This window comes from Indicator indicator, chromosome 27 (assembly GCF_027791375.1).
Source record: "Indicator indicator isolate 239-I01 chromosome 27, UM_Iind_1.1, whole genome shotgun sequence".
Lineage (NCBI taxonomy): Eukaryota > Metazoa > Chordata > Aves > Piciformes > Indicatoridae > Indicator > Indicator indicator.
Window position 1 is genome coordinate 2,324,423 of NC_072036.1, and position 11,570 is coordinate 2,335,992.

An 11,570-nucleotide genomic window follows, 5' to 3' on the forward strand; every position below is an offset into this window, starting at 1 on the left:
AGCTGAAGCAAATCTGTTCCAAATACATCAGCAACATTTTCTGCTTCCTTCACATTGGCTTTTAAAAAGCCATTTCAGGCAGTAAATCAGAGTCACAGAATGGTAGGGGTTGGAAGACATCTCCAGAGATCAAGCCCAACCCCCCTGCCAGAGCACCATCACCTGCAGCAAGTGGTCACACAGAACACATCCAGATGGGACCTGAAAGTCTCCAGAGAAGGAGACCACAACCTCTCAGGGCAGCCTGCTCCAGGGCTCCAGCACCCTCACAACAATGAAGTTTCTCCTCATGTTGAGGTGAAACTTCTTGGGTTCCAGTTTGTGTCCACTGCCCCTTGTCCAATCCCAGGACACCACTGAGCAGAGCCTGGCCCCTTCTTGCCCCCCAGACCTCAGATATTCATAGACATTGATCAGCTCTCCTCTCAGCCTTCTCTTCTCCAGGTTAAGCAGCCCCAGGGCTCTCAGCCTTTCCTCATCACACAGAGGTTCCAGGCCCTTTGGCATCCTCCTAGCCACCACTGGACTCTCTACAGCAGATCCCTGACCCTCTTGAACTGGGGAGCCAGGTTTGAGCTCACCAAGGCAGAGTAGAGGGGCAGGAGAACCTCCCTAGCCCTGCTGGACACACTTTTCCTGATGCACCCCAGGGGACCATTTGGCCTCCTGGTCACAAGGGCACATTGCTGTCCCATGCAGAACTTGCTGACTAGGACTGCAAGGTCCTTCTCCATGGAGCTGCTTTCAGCAGGACACCCCAAGTCTGTACTGGTGCAAGGAGCTCTTCCTCCCCAGATGCAGGACTCTACACTTGTCCTTATTGAACTATTAAACACTTTTCTCTCTTAGCCAAGTACTCCAAGTCTCACAATTCCTCAAGATAAAGACTTCAACCACTTTGACAGCACAACAAAGCATACTTAGCCAATGCACTCTTGTTTCTATAAAGCTTTATTCTGCTGTATGAAACCCAAGAACCAGAAATCCATAATATATCCTGGAGACAAGAAATGATGCTGCTTCTAGCACCACCCTCCCATATGAGAGCTAAAATGGCACAAAACATTTCCCCAGCTAGAAGGGTCTTGTGTGGACCACCTGTGCTCGAGTTAGGACTACAAATATTTTGTCAGCACTGAGTTTCCAACAGTGTGAGGATGAAAGTGAAATACAGAGTTATGGATCCTCTACTAAATTTGCTAACACAAGTGTGCTGGAGGGGGCAGGGCAGGGGAGAGGGCAGGGTCTGTCTTTAGACCCTTCAGCTCTTCCAAAAGCAGAATATCCACTCACATTTGCTCTACAGCATTCCTTAAAACATGATGATTTGAATATATCACACTGGCACTCTCCCCATGCCACAACTCTGAAATCACCCTGGGACTAATTCAACTCTGACAATAAAAACAGAGTAAGGTTTTAGTGTGCTAGGTTTCACCTTTTCTACTGAATTGGAGATGCAGGCTGAACCCACAGATAGGAGTCTTCAGAAGTATGTCTTACCCTTCTGAAAGAAAATATTTGAGTGAGTTTGGCAAAGTTGCAATGGTCTCCTGTCGTAAGCAAACATCTTACTGAATAACTGAGAGGAGGGGAAATAAATCTCTAGGTGCTCAGATATCATTAAACATTAATTGCTTTCTATGTGTGCCTCAAGCACACAAAGAGTAGAGAAAGCACACAGTGAAAGTGAGCCCAAATACCCAACAGCTTAAGTAAATTAACAGGAGATAATTAGAGATCTAAAATAGGTTTAATACTAAAATCACTCCCAGCTGTGGGTTGTAAAGAAAGAGGAGTCGCACAGACATGCAGCAATCCCAGCCCTGATCAGAGCAGCTGCTGTGACCACTGTGTAGTCACTGCTTGTCAAAGAGCCCTGCAGGACAGAAGTGCTGGCTACAGAGGAGCCCAAGCAGATCAAACATGGACTTAAGGATGAAGTTTATCACAGTATATCAGAGGTTGGAAGGGACCTCAAGAGATCATCAGGTCCACCCCCCCTGCCAGAGCAGCATCACTCAGGGTAGTCTGCACAGGAATGCATCCAGGTGGGGTTTGGAAAGTCTCCAGAGAAGGAGACTCCACAACCCCCCTGGGGAGCCTGTTCCAGGGCTCTGTCACCCTCACTGGAAAGAAGTTTCTCCTCATGTTGAGCTGAAATCTTCTCTGCTCCAGTTTGTCTCCATTGTTCCTTGGCTTATTGCTGTGCACCACCCAGCAGAGCCTGGCCCCCTCCCCTTGACACCCAGCCCTCAGCTATTGATAGACATTGATCAGATCCCCTCTCAGCCTTCTCTTCTCCACACTAAACAGCCCCAGGGCTCTCAGTCTCTCTTCACAGGGGAGACATTCTTTGAGTTTTGACTGGCAGTTTCCCCTGCCTCCTCTTTTCCTCCAGACATCAGATTTACTTCAGATTCCTAGTGCAATAATGCAATATCCTACCAGGAAAAGTGCCAAAGAAGCCCTGCAAGGAAAAGGATTCAGTCCTCTGGGAGATCAGTGCCATACAGGCTTGCTGCTTTGCCATGTCTCTAAATGATCGATGCTGGAACAGCAGTTACAGGATTATTTAAGTACAACTTCAAAAGGAGTCAGCTAAACAGAGGGGAAAACAGGTTCTGTCAGCTGAGGAGACAGCAAAGAGTTATTTCACTAATTAACTATTCATAACTAGTTATATGTATGCAGTTAACAGAAATCTATGTGAGCTAATATAGATATATAAATGTATATATTTCATTTACAAGCATTACCTCCAAAGTACAAACCACTGTATTTGGAAATTGAACAAGAACTCTCACCTCCAGCACTGAAATGTTCAAACTCAAAGGAGTCTGCAGGACATACTCAGCCTACTCTAAAATATTTTATTTATGAATCTTTGCTTTTGTGAGCAACTGGAAGCAATAAAATTGCTTTTCCATGTGAACCCCCAGTGCCTATTTTTATCATCAGATCCTTATTTTGGGTTGATTGTCAGCAGGAGGATGCAGGATGTAAAAGCCTGCCTGGTAGGAATTGAAAAGCTTGCAGTAAGAATATGTATTTTAAACCCCATACACAGGATAATGGAGTACTGCAAATTAAAAGCTGTTTCAACTTTCCACTGTGGTAAGAGAGTGCATCATGCATTTTAAATACACACTGAAGAACGTTATTAAAAACATTAAAACTGTTCTTCAAACTTTGTAGTCAAATTCTTCTCTAGGCCACTAAAAAGAACACCACAGCTCGAGTCTGTACTTCCCAAGCCACAGTAATGGGACAGCAGCAGTTGGCAGTAAAAGCTGCTGTTACATTTAGCTGTACAACACTACTAATTACAGACTCATTTCAACAATAAATATTTGGTTAAACTCTGCTTTGTCATCAGTGCAAGCAACTCAAGATGGAGCTGATCTTTCAGAGAGTTCCAAGCTGCTGTTTTTAGCCTGGTTTTATTTTCTGGTAACTGAATATCTTTTCCTACAGAGGAGTGCTCCAGAAGTGCTGCTTTGCAAACAGAAAACCACACAGACAATGTCAGAAGGGAAGATTCAAACCTAGAGCACCAAGGCAATACTTAGCTCCCTTGAAGCTGTCCTTAGCTAACCCTGCTTTGCTGTGCAATGCTGAAGTCTTCCAGCAACGACCTCCCAGAGCACACAGCCTGCAGCAGTTAGTAACAGCAAAGTGAGTTAAACCACATCACACCATTCAGGAACAGTCCAGAGAGGAGAAACCAAGACACAGACTAATGTGAGCAGCATGGCTGATGTACCATCAAGTTAAACACACCCTGAACACCCTAGACACTGACAAAGAAGTCTCTTTAGAGAGAGAATCCTCCTGAAATGCTCTCTCACAGCAAGGTCTCTGAAGAGCTCAGCTACTGTTCATAAAAGCACTACACAAATGACCAGCAGTAGTACTTTATCTCCATTAGAACAAATCCAAACACAAAACCCACCAGCAAAACATTACTACACCTGCTTCTGAGAACATTCAGAGCCAGCCCATCAGTCTTCATACAAGAGTCCAAGCCAACTGAAGTCAGCCTTCAAAGCATCTCCTATTTGAGTCCAGTCACAAATCAGCCATCAGCAGAAGGAGTTGTGATGTGCAAAGCAAAGGGGAAGCATCTGAAATTCTCCTCTATGAAACCTCACAAGCATTACCTAGAATTGAGCTCTCTACTCTCCTAAGAATGAGAAAAGATCCAGCTGCAGCCTTTCCCCACAACTAGGAAAAAGAAGAAAAATAGGGCACAGGAGTTTAGAAGGCAAGAAGGCAAAGAGAATCATTTGAGAAAGGAAAGAGGATTTGAGTTTGGTTGAAGTTTTACAGATCAAGTCCATAGATTTCTTCTATTTCCAGGGCAGTATGTCAGATGTAAGGAACTAGATGAGGAATATAAAATGGAGACACCAAGCCATGAGCTGTAGCTGAAATTACAAAGTGTTATTGACCACTGAATCACAGAGTTGTCAGGGCTGGAAGGGACCTCAAGGATCATCAAGTTCCAACCCCCCTGCCATGGGCAGGGACACCTCACACTACTGCAGGGTGCTCACAGCCACCTCCAGCCCGCCCTGAAAAACCTCCAGGGGTGAGACTTCCACCACCTCCCTGGGTAACCTATCCCAGTGTCTCACCACCCTCATGGGGAAGAGCTTCCTGATGTCTAACCTACCTCTGCCCTCCTCTAGCTTGGATCCATTCCCCCTAGTCCTATCACTACCCAACACCCTAGAAAGTCCCTCACCAATTTAGGGCAGATGCTGATTGCCAGCAGTGCCTGTAGCAGTTGCTGGGCAGGTAGCAGCAGTTGCAGAGCTGCTGGCACAAAGTGTTTGCATAGTGCACAGAACATCAGACACCACTGCAACAGAAACAAACTTTCCCCAAGTCTGTTCAAATAAACAAGGCTGAATTCCTGCTGAGCTGTCCCACTCTCACTACATGCCAGCCTATATTCTCATACCACACACAGAACACACTCCTCTCATCTCACTAGCCAAACACAATGGCTATTTTTGGATTACCCAACAGTAACTAATCAATATTCTCTTAAAATGGCCTTCACTTAGTGTGGAAACCTTTACACAGTACTCAAAAGATGAGGTGAAGCCTAGGGAGGAAATAAGTGACTAAGAACATCACCTTCACAGAAGAGTTTATATTACAAACTTTTAAATGAAGAATTTCAAACTTGCTCAAAGTCAAAATATTTACTGTATCATCAATATGGTCTTTCCTGTATAGTATTACAGATCTGACAACCTAAACTACATACATTTATCACATCCACTGCAAAAACACTGGAGAAGTTGGAACAGAACACAGCACTTGGCTCACTTAGGAAATTCATAGAGAGAATTTTAAGATATTAAAAAAAAAAATCATAAGTTACCTTTGACTCCAACAGAAGCCTAGAAGATCAGTAGGATGTAATCAGACAATTGGGTAAGGGCAGAGAATCTTCTTTACCTATTAAAAAAAGGTAAATTTGGAGTCAAATTACACCCAAAAAATTCACCCAAAAGTGAGTGAATTAGAAAGGTAGGTCAGAGAAACTGAACTGTGCTTCTGTGAGAAATACTGCTTGAAAAACATGAAACCCTCCCAGAGAGGGAGAGAAAAGCCACACCACCACCATTTGGATTTTCTCTCTCCAGAACAGCAGAAGTGTGGCAGTTTGTAGTAAAATGTACTTACTGCTCTGCAAGTCAGGAGGATTCTTTTCTTTCCCTTTAGAAAGCCAGAAATAAGCACTTAGGATGCAGTGTGATTTCTCATCTACCCTAGGCTCTAAAAGAATTTCATGTCCCCTTCACCTTGTCTCCATCCCCTTTCCTGTGTCCCCTCATTGGAGTGGGTCCAGAGGAGGCCACAAAACTGATCAGAGGGTTGGAGCAGCTCTGAGGTGAGGCCAGGCTGAGGGAGCTGGGGGGGTTCAGCCAGGAGAGGAGAAGGCTCTGGCAGGCCTTAGAGCAGCCTGCCAGGACCTGGTGGAGGCCTACAAGAAGGCTGCAGAGGGACTGTTTGCAAAGGCCTGCAGGGACAGGACGAGGGGCAATGATGTGAAATGAGAGCAGACTTAGACTGGAGGTTAGGAACAACTTCTGCACCGGGAGGCCCAGATCTGAACACGGTATTCAAGCCTGGCCTCACCAGTGCTGAGGACAGGGGGACAAACATGTCCCTGGTCCTGCAGGTCACTATTTCTGATGCCATTTCGGCACTGAAATGTGCCTCCAAGCTCCTTGTCACTTGTTCACTTCTTTCCGTTTGTTGCTGCTTTCCTTCTAAAGTTTCATGCTCAAAGTGAATGCACAGTTCAAAACAGAGCCCCAGAAGCACCAACCACAGAAAGATTTGACCAGTTTGCCAGCTATTTTGTCTGATTGATGCACCTAGCTTGATTTTAACAAAGAATTCAAAATACTTTGTTGTATGTACACTAAACCACAACAGCTCATTTAAATGTCTGTACTTCCCAGGAGGCTCTCCCATTCTCCACCACTGACTTGTGGTCTTCATCCTTAAATGTAGGACTCGGATTGGCCACACAAAAACCACAGATTTTGCCTGTATCTACACTCACTAAATCACAGAATCCTAGAATGGGTTGGAAGGGACCTTCAAGACTATCCAGTTCCAACCCCTGCCATGGGCAGGGACACCTCCCACCAGCCCAGTTTGCTCAAGGCCTCATCCAGCCTGGCCTTGAACACCTCCAGGGAGGAGGCAGCCACAGCCTCCCTGGGCAACCTGTGCCAGTGTCTCACCACCCTCACTGCAAAGAATTGCTTCCTCATCTCCAGTCTCAATCTCCCCTCTCCCAGCTCAAAGCCATTGTCCCTCATCCTGTCACTCCCAGCCCTTGTCCAAAGTCCCTCCCCAGCTCTCTTGGAGTCCCTTCAGGTACTGGAAGGCTGCTCCAAGGTCTCCCTGGAGCCTCCTCTTCAGGCTGCACAGCCCCAACTCCTAGCCTGTCATCATGAGAGGTGCTCCAGCGCTCTGATCACACTCCTCACTCATCCTGGATTTGTGCTTGGGATTGCCCCAGTGTGATTCACATCATACTGAATACAATCAGTCACACAATTATAGCTCAAGCTGCCCTCTCTAAATGAGTGCTGTCTGTCCAGTGCTGCCACTGAAACCTCATCAACAGACATCAACAAGTCAGTCTGGCTCCAGAGATCTGACTTTGTTTGCTCCTACTTTTTAAGTCACATCAACAAGTGGTAATAAAATTAGAATTTTAATCTTAATTGACTGCAATTGCTGGAGACTTCTCAAATTAGAAATGCAATAAAATGTGTATTTCCAAGAGAATGAAGCCTGGAAGTCTACTCCCTGTGGCCCTGGCTGTTAAGAACTCTCTCTCTTTTCCACCTCCCAACACGTGTGCACAGAGAACACATCCCTTTTTGAAAGTCTTGTCTAACCCATTCTCCATGACACTGTGACACTGCAAGTTCATCTGCCACAGGTACAAACTGCTCAGACAAGCTTTGAGATCCATAACCTCTGGAAACACAGAAGGGAAGGGCACAGTAAACCCAAAGGCAATCAAACTCAGCAGAACACTGCATCTTCAGCAAGAGGAGACCAACTTCCCACTGTAGAGGTTAACAGCAGACAGCAAACACCACAGGAAGCAGAAATGGAAACTTCTTGAAAGGGAGGAAAGCAGCAGCTGAAGCAGAGCACTTGGGCTGAATCCCTCTCAGGGCTCTCCTGTGCCACCATGGGTGCCAGGGAACTGGCTCTGCTCTACAACTGCTTGGCTCTGTCCTTTAGGGCCTAAATTTATCTGCTGTTTGTAAAAACATCCCACCAAAGGATGCTGCTTTATTTTTAAAATAATTCCTATCACAGAAGCACTTTGTCATTTCAAACTCCCCAGCTCTGGAAACAGGCATGTTTATGACACTGCTTTATTTTTTTAATGAAATAGGATTACACAGAACCACAGAATTGTCAGGGCTGGAAGGATCATCCAGTTCCAACCCCCCTGCCATGGCCAGGGACACCTCACACTACAGCAGGTTGCTCACAGCCACATCCAGCCTGGCTGCAAAAACCTCCAGGGATGAGGCTTCCACCACCTCCCTGGGCAACTTGTTCCAGTGTCTCACCACCCTCATGGGGAAGAACTTCTTCCTGATTAAAGGAATGAGGATGCTGCTTTATTTTTTCAGTAGTTTCTATCATAGAAACACTTAGCCATTTCAACCTCCCCAGGCCTGAGAACAGGGAAATTTATGATGCTGCTTTATTTTTTAATGAAATAGGATTAAAGGATGCTGCTTTCCCTTCCCACCCCCCCCCCCACCCCCTCCAGAATCAACCAGGTTGGAAAAGACCTCAGAGATCAAGTTCAACCTATTACCTAATCCCTAACACCTCCTGACAACTAAACCATGGCTCCAAGTGCCACAGCCAAGTTTTTTTTGAACACTTTCAAGGACCATGACTCCACCACCTCCCTGGGCAGCACATCCCATGGCTACTTACTCTTTCTGGGAAGAGCTTTCTCCTCACCTCGACCCTGAGCCTCCCCTGGCACAGCTTGAGACTGTGTCCTCTCCTTCTGTCACTGTTGCCTGGGAGAAGAGCCCAACCCCCACCTGGCTACAACCTCCCTTCAGGTAGTTGTAGACAGCAATGAGGTCTCCCCTGAGCCTCCTCTTCTCCAGGCTGAACACCCCCAGCTCCCTCAGCCTCTCCTCACAGGGCTGTGCTCCAGACCCCTCCCCAGCCTCCTTGCCCTTCTCTGGACACATTCAAGTCTCTCAATGTCCTTCTTAAATTGAGGAGCCCAGACCTGGACACAGCACTTAAGGTGTGGCCTGACCAGTGCTGAGCACAGGGCAGGATGACCTCCCTGCTCCTGCTGGCCACACTGTTCCTGATCCAGGCCAGGATGCCATTGGCCTTCTTGGCCACCTGGGCACACTGCTGGCTCATGTTCAGCTGCTGTCACCCAGCACCCCCAGGTCCCTCTCTGCCTGGCTGCTCTCCAGCCACTCTGTCCCCAGCCTGTAGCACTGCTTGGGGTTGTTGTGGCCAAAGTGCAGAACTATCACAGAAACACTTTGCCATTTCTAACACCCCAGGTCTAGGGTTAGAAACAGGCAAGGGAAGTTGTACAGACCTAGGTGCTTGTTGCATTTCACCAACCACTCTAAAAGCACCCATGCAAGCAAACAGGAAAACAAGGCAGCAAAGCTAGGCAAAGTAGTACATAACAGTGCAACAGCAATCAATTATGTGAGTTTAATTACATATGGCTCTGAGACAGCTTTACAAGAAGAAAAACCAACATCCTAATTGAAGTGTTGTCTAGCTGTTACTGAAATCACAGTGCCTTGACTCAAGTTTGCTCCCTAGCTGGTTATTACTTGTTCCTTGGCAGTGATACACTTCAGAAACTGCTTTTGGAAATCATGATTAGGACAGCAAACCTCAAAGCACCTCCCTTTGTGTCAGTCAGCCAGCCATCATTCACACAGTAACCTCCGTTGAGCCCATTCTAGCCAAGCACATGCAGGCATAATACTATTAACATCAAAAGGGATTAACTTCAATCCAGCTGGATCTTCACCTGTGGACAAATGCTCCACCAAAAGCATTACCCCAGTGTCAACAGCCCTTTGGAGAGTATTCGGACTTCAAAGCACTACAATCAAAGACTTACAAAAGAGCAGTAATAGGAAAAGAACTTTGGACTTCAATTTATAAATCACATCTCCATTTTTATTAAAAGACATCAGCATATAATGTTGATTCAGAGGCCAGGTCATCACATCCTGCAAGGCAGACGTTTTTTCTCAAAAGGAGGCCTAGAAGAAACCTGAGGAGGGACTTTTGACAAGGGCTTGCAGTGCTAGGACTAGGGGCAATGGCTCTGAGCTGGGAGAGGGGAGATTGGGATTGGAGATGAGGAAGAAATTCTTGATAGTGAGGGTGGTGAGACACTGGAACAGGCTGCCCACGGAGGCTGTGGCTGCCTCCTCCCTGGATGTGTTCAAGGCCAGACTGGACAAGGCCTTGAGCAAGCTGGGCTGGTGGGAGGTGTCCCTGCCCATGGCAGGGGTTGGAACTGGATGATCCTTCAGGTCCTTTCCAACCCAAACCATTCTATGAAAACAAACATACAGCAGGGTTCATACACTGACTTCCATTCTAATTCCGAAGAGAAAGGGAACGAAGAATGTACAATCCCCTCCCCCAATTCCATCCCCTGCCTTATTACTGATAAATAGCTTTAGGGCAGGGTCCCATTCAGCTCATGTCCCCGCAGCTGCTCACTTAACCGCCGAGAGAGAGAACAGCCCAAGATGCAAACAGATGAAGTTATCGCCATGAGGGGTGGAGGAGGAAAAAGGGTTTCAAAAATTTCCTCTCCTCGCCCCAACAACCACATGACGGGTGCGGGGGAAAAACCGAAAGAAATCGCAGCAGAATTGATTTTCGAGGTTAAACACCACACTTCTTCTTGCCTCGGACCAGGAGGGGGGTGACTGAGATGCGCAGCAGCCGCGGGAGCACGGCCAGCCCTGGCCGGGGCACCCCAACGTGCCAGACCCGCCGGGGCTGGCCGGAGGCTGCGGGCGCGCGAGGGAGATTTGAAATGGAGCGGAGCGGCCCCGCACGGCTGCCCCGCGGGAACCAGCGCCCGGACCTGGGGGGGGAACGGAGGTTGGAAGGGAGAAGCCAGCCCCCGCCCCTCAGAGCTCCAGCTGGCCGTGGAGAGGAAAACCCCCGCGGCGCAGAGGGGCTGCGGCACGTAGTGGATCTCCCCCGCCGCGGCCGCCACTCCGGACACGCTTCCTCGGGGCCGCGGCCGCCCCCTGCCGTCCCCGCTCCGCCCACGGCCCCGGCTCTGACAGGCCCCGGCTCTGACAGCCCCCAGCCTCCCCCCGTCCGCCCAGCAGCCGCTCGGGGCCGGGAGGGAGGAAAGGAAGGAGGGGGCAGCTCTGCTGTAGGACGAGCGCCCGGCCCGACCCCGCCCGCAGCGGACGGAACGGAGCAGTGGAAAACGCCAACGGATGTGGGGCAAAGCGGCCCCCGCGGCACACGGCCAAGCCCCCCGGCGCTGCGGCCGCCCCGTTCCCTTTGCCTCTGCGCCCCCCAAGTCCCTGCTACCGCCGAGAGGCTCAGCTCCAGGCCACGCTCCCCAGGGATCCGCACCCCACGCACCCACTGGTACCTGCCGCCCGCCGGGCCGCTGCAGCTTCCCCGCTCCCCGCCGGTACCCGCTGCAGCCCCGCGCTCCCCGCCGGTACCTGCAGCCCGCCCGCCGCAGCCCCGCGCCCACACCGGGGATTGAAGTTCTCCAGCCCAGCCCGGGAGAAACCCCCGCCGGCCCCGCCCCGCGGCCAATCCGCGCCCCGCCCGCCCCCTCGCCCCGCCCCACCTCGCCCTCAGCGGCACCGCCCGCTCCACCACTGTCTGGGGCAGCCGTCAATCATCAGCTGCGTCCGCGCCCTCCTCTCCTGGCTCGTCAGCACAGTGGAGGCTCCTTCCGCGCGCGGGCGGGCTGCGGGGGTATTGCTATCCTGCGGACG

At 49.2% G+C, this 11,570-nt stretch overlaps 1 protein-coding gene across 2 annotated transcripts in view; it reads right to left on the bottom strand.

Annotated features, from left to right (window-relative positions):
- EPB41L2 (erythrocyte membrane protein band 4.1 like 2) overlaps nt 1–11,241 on the bottom strand; it is a 132,842-nt gene extending 121,601 nt beyond the window's left edge. For both annotated transcript variants that reach the window (XM_054393005.1, XM_054393004.1), the window contains exons 1-2: nt 11,213–11,241; nt 5,399–5,475 (exon numbers count right to left, since the gene is read on the bottom strand). The gene's annotated coding sequence lies outside the window, so the exon portion shown is untranslated. The remainder of the gene's footprint in view (nt 1–5,398; nt 5,476–11,212) is intronic.
- Nucleotides 11,242–11,570: the final 329 nt, after the last annotated feature.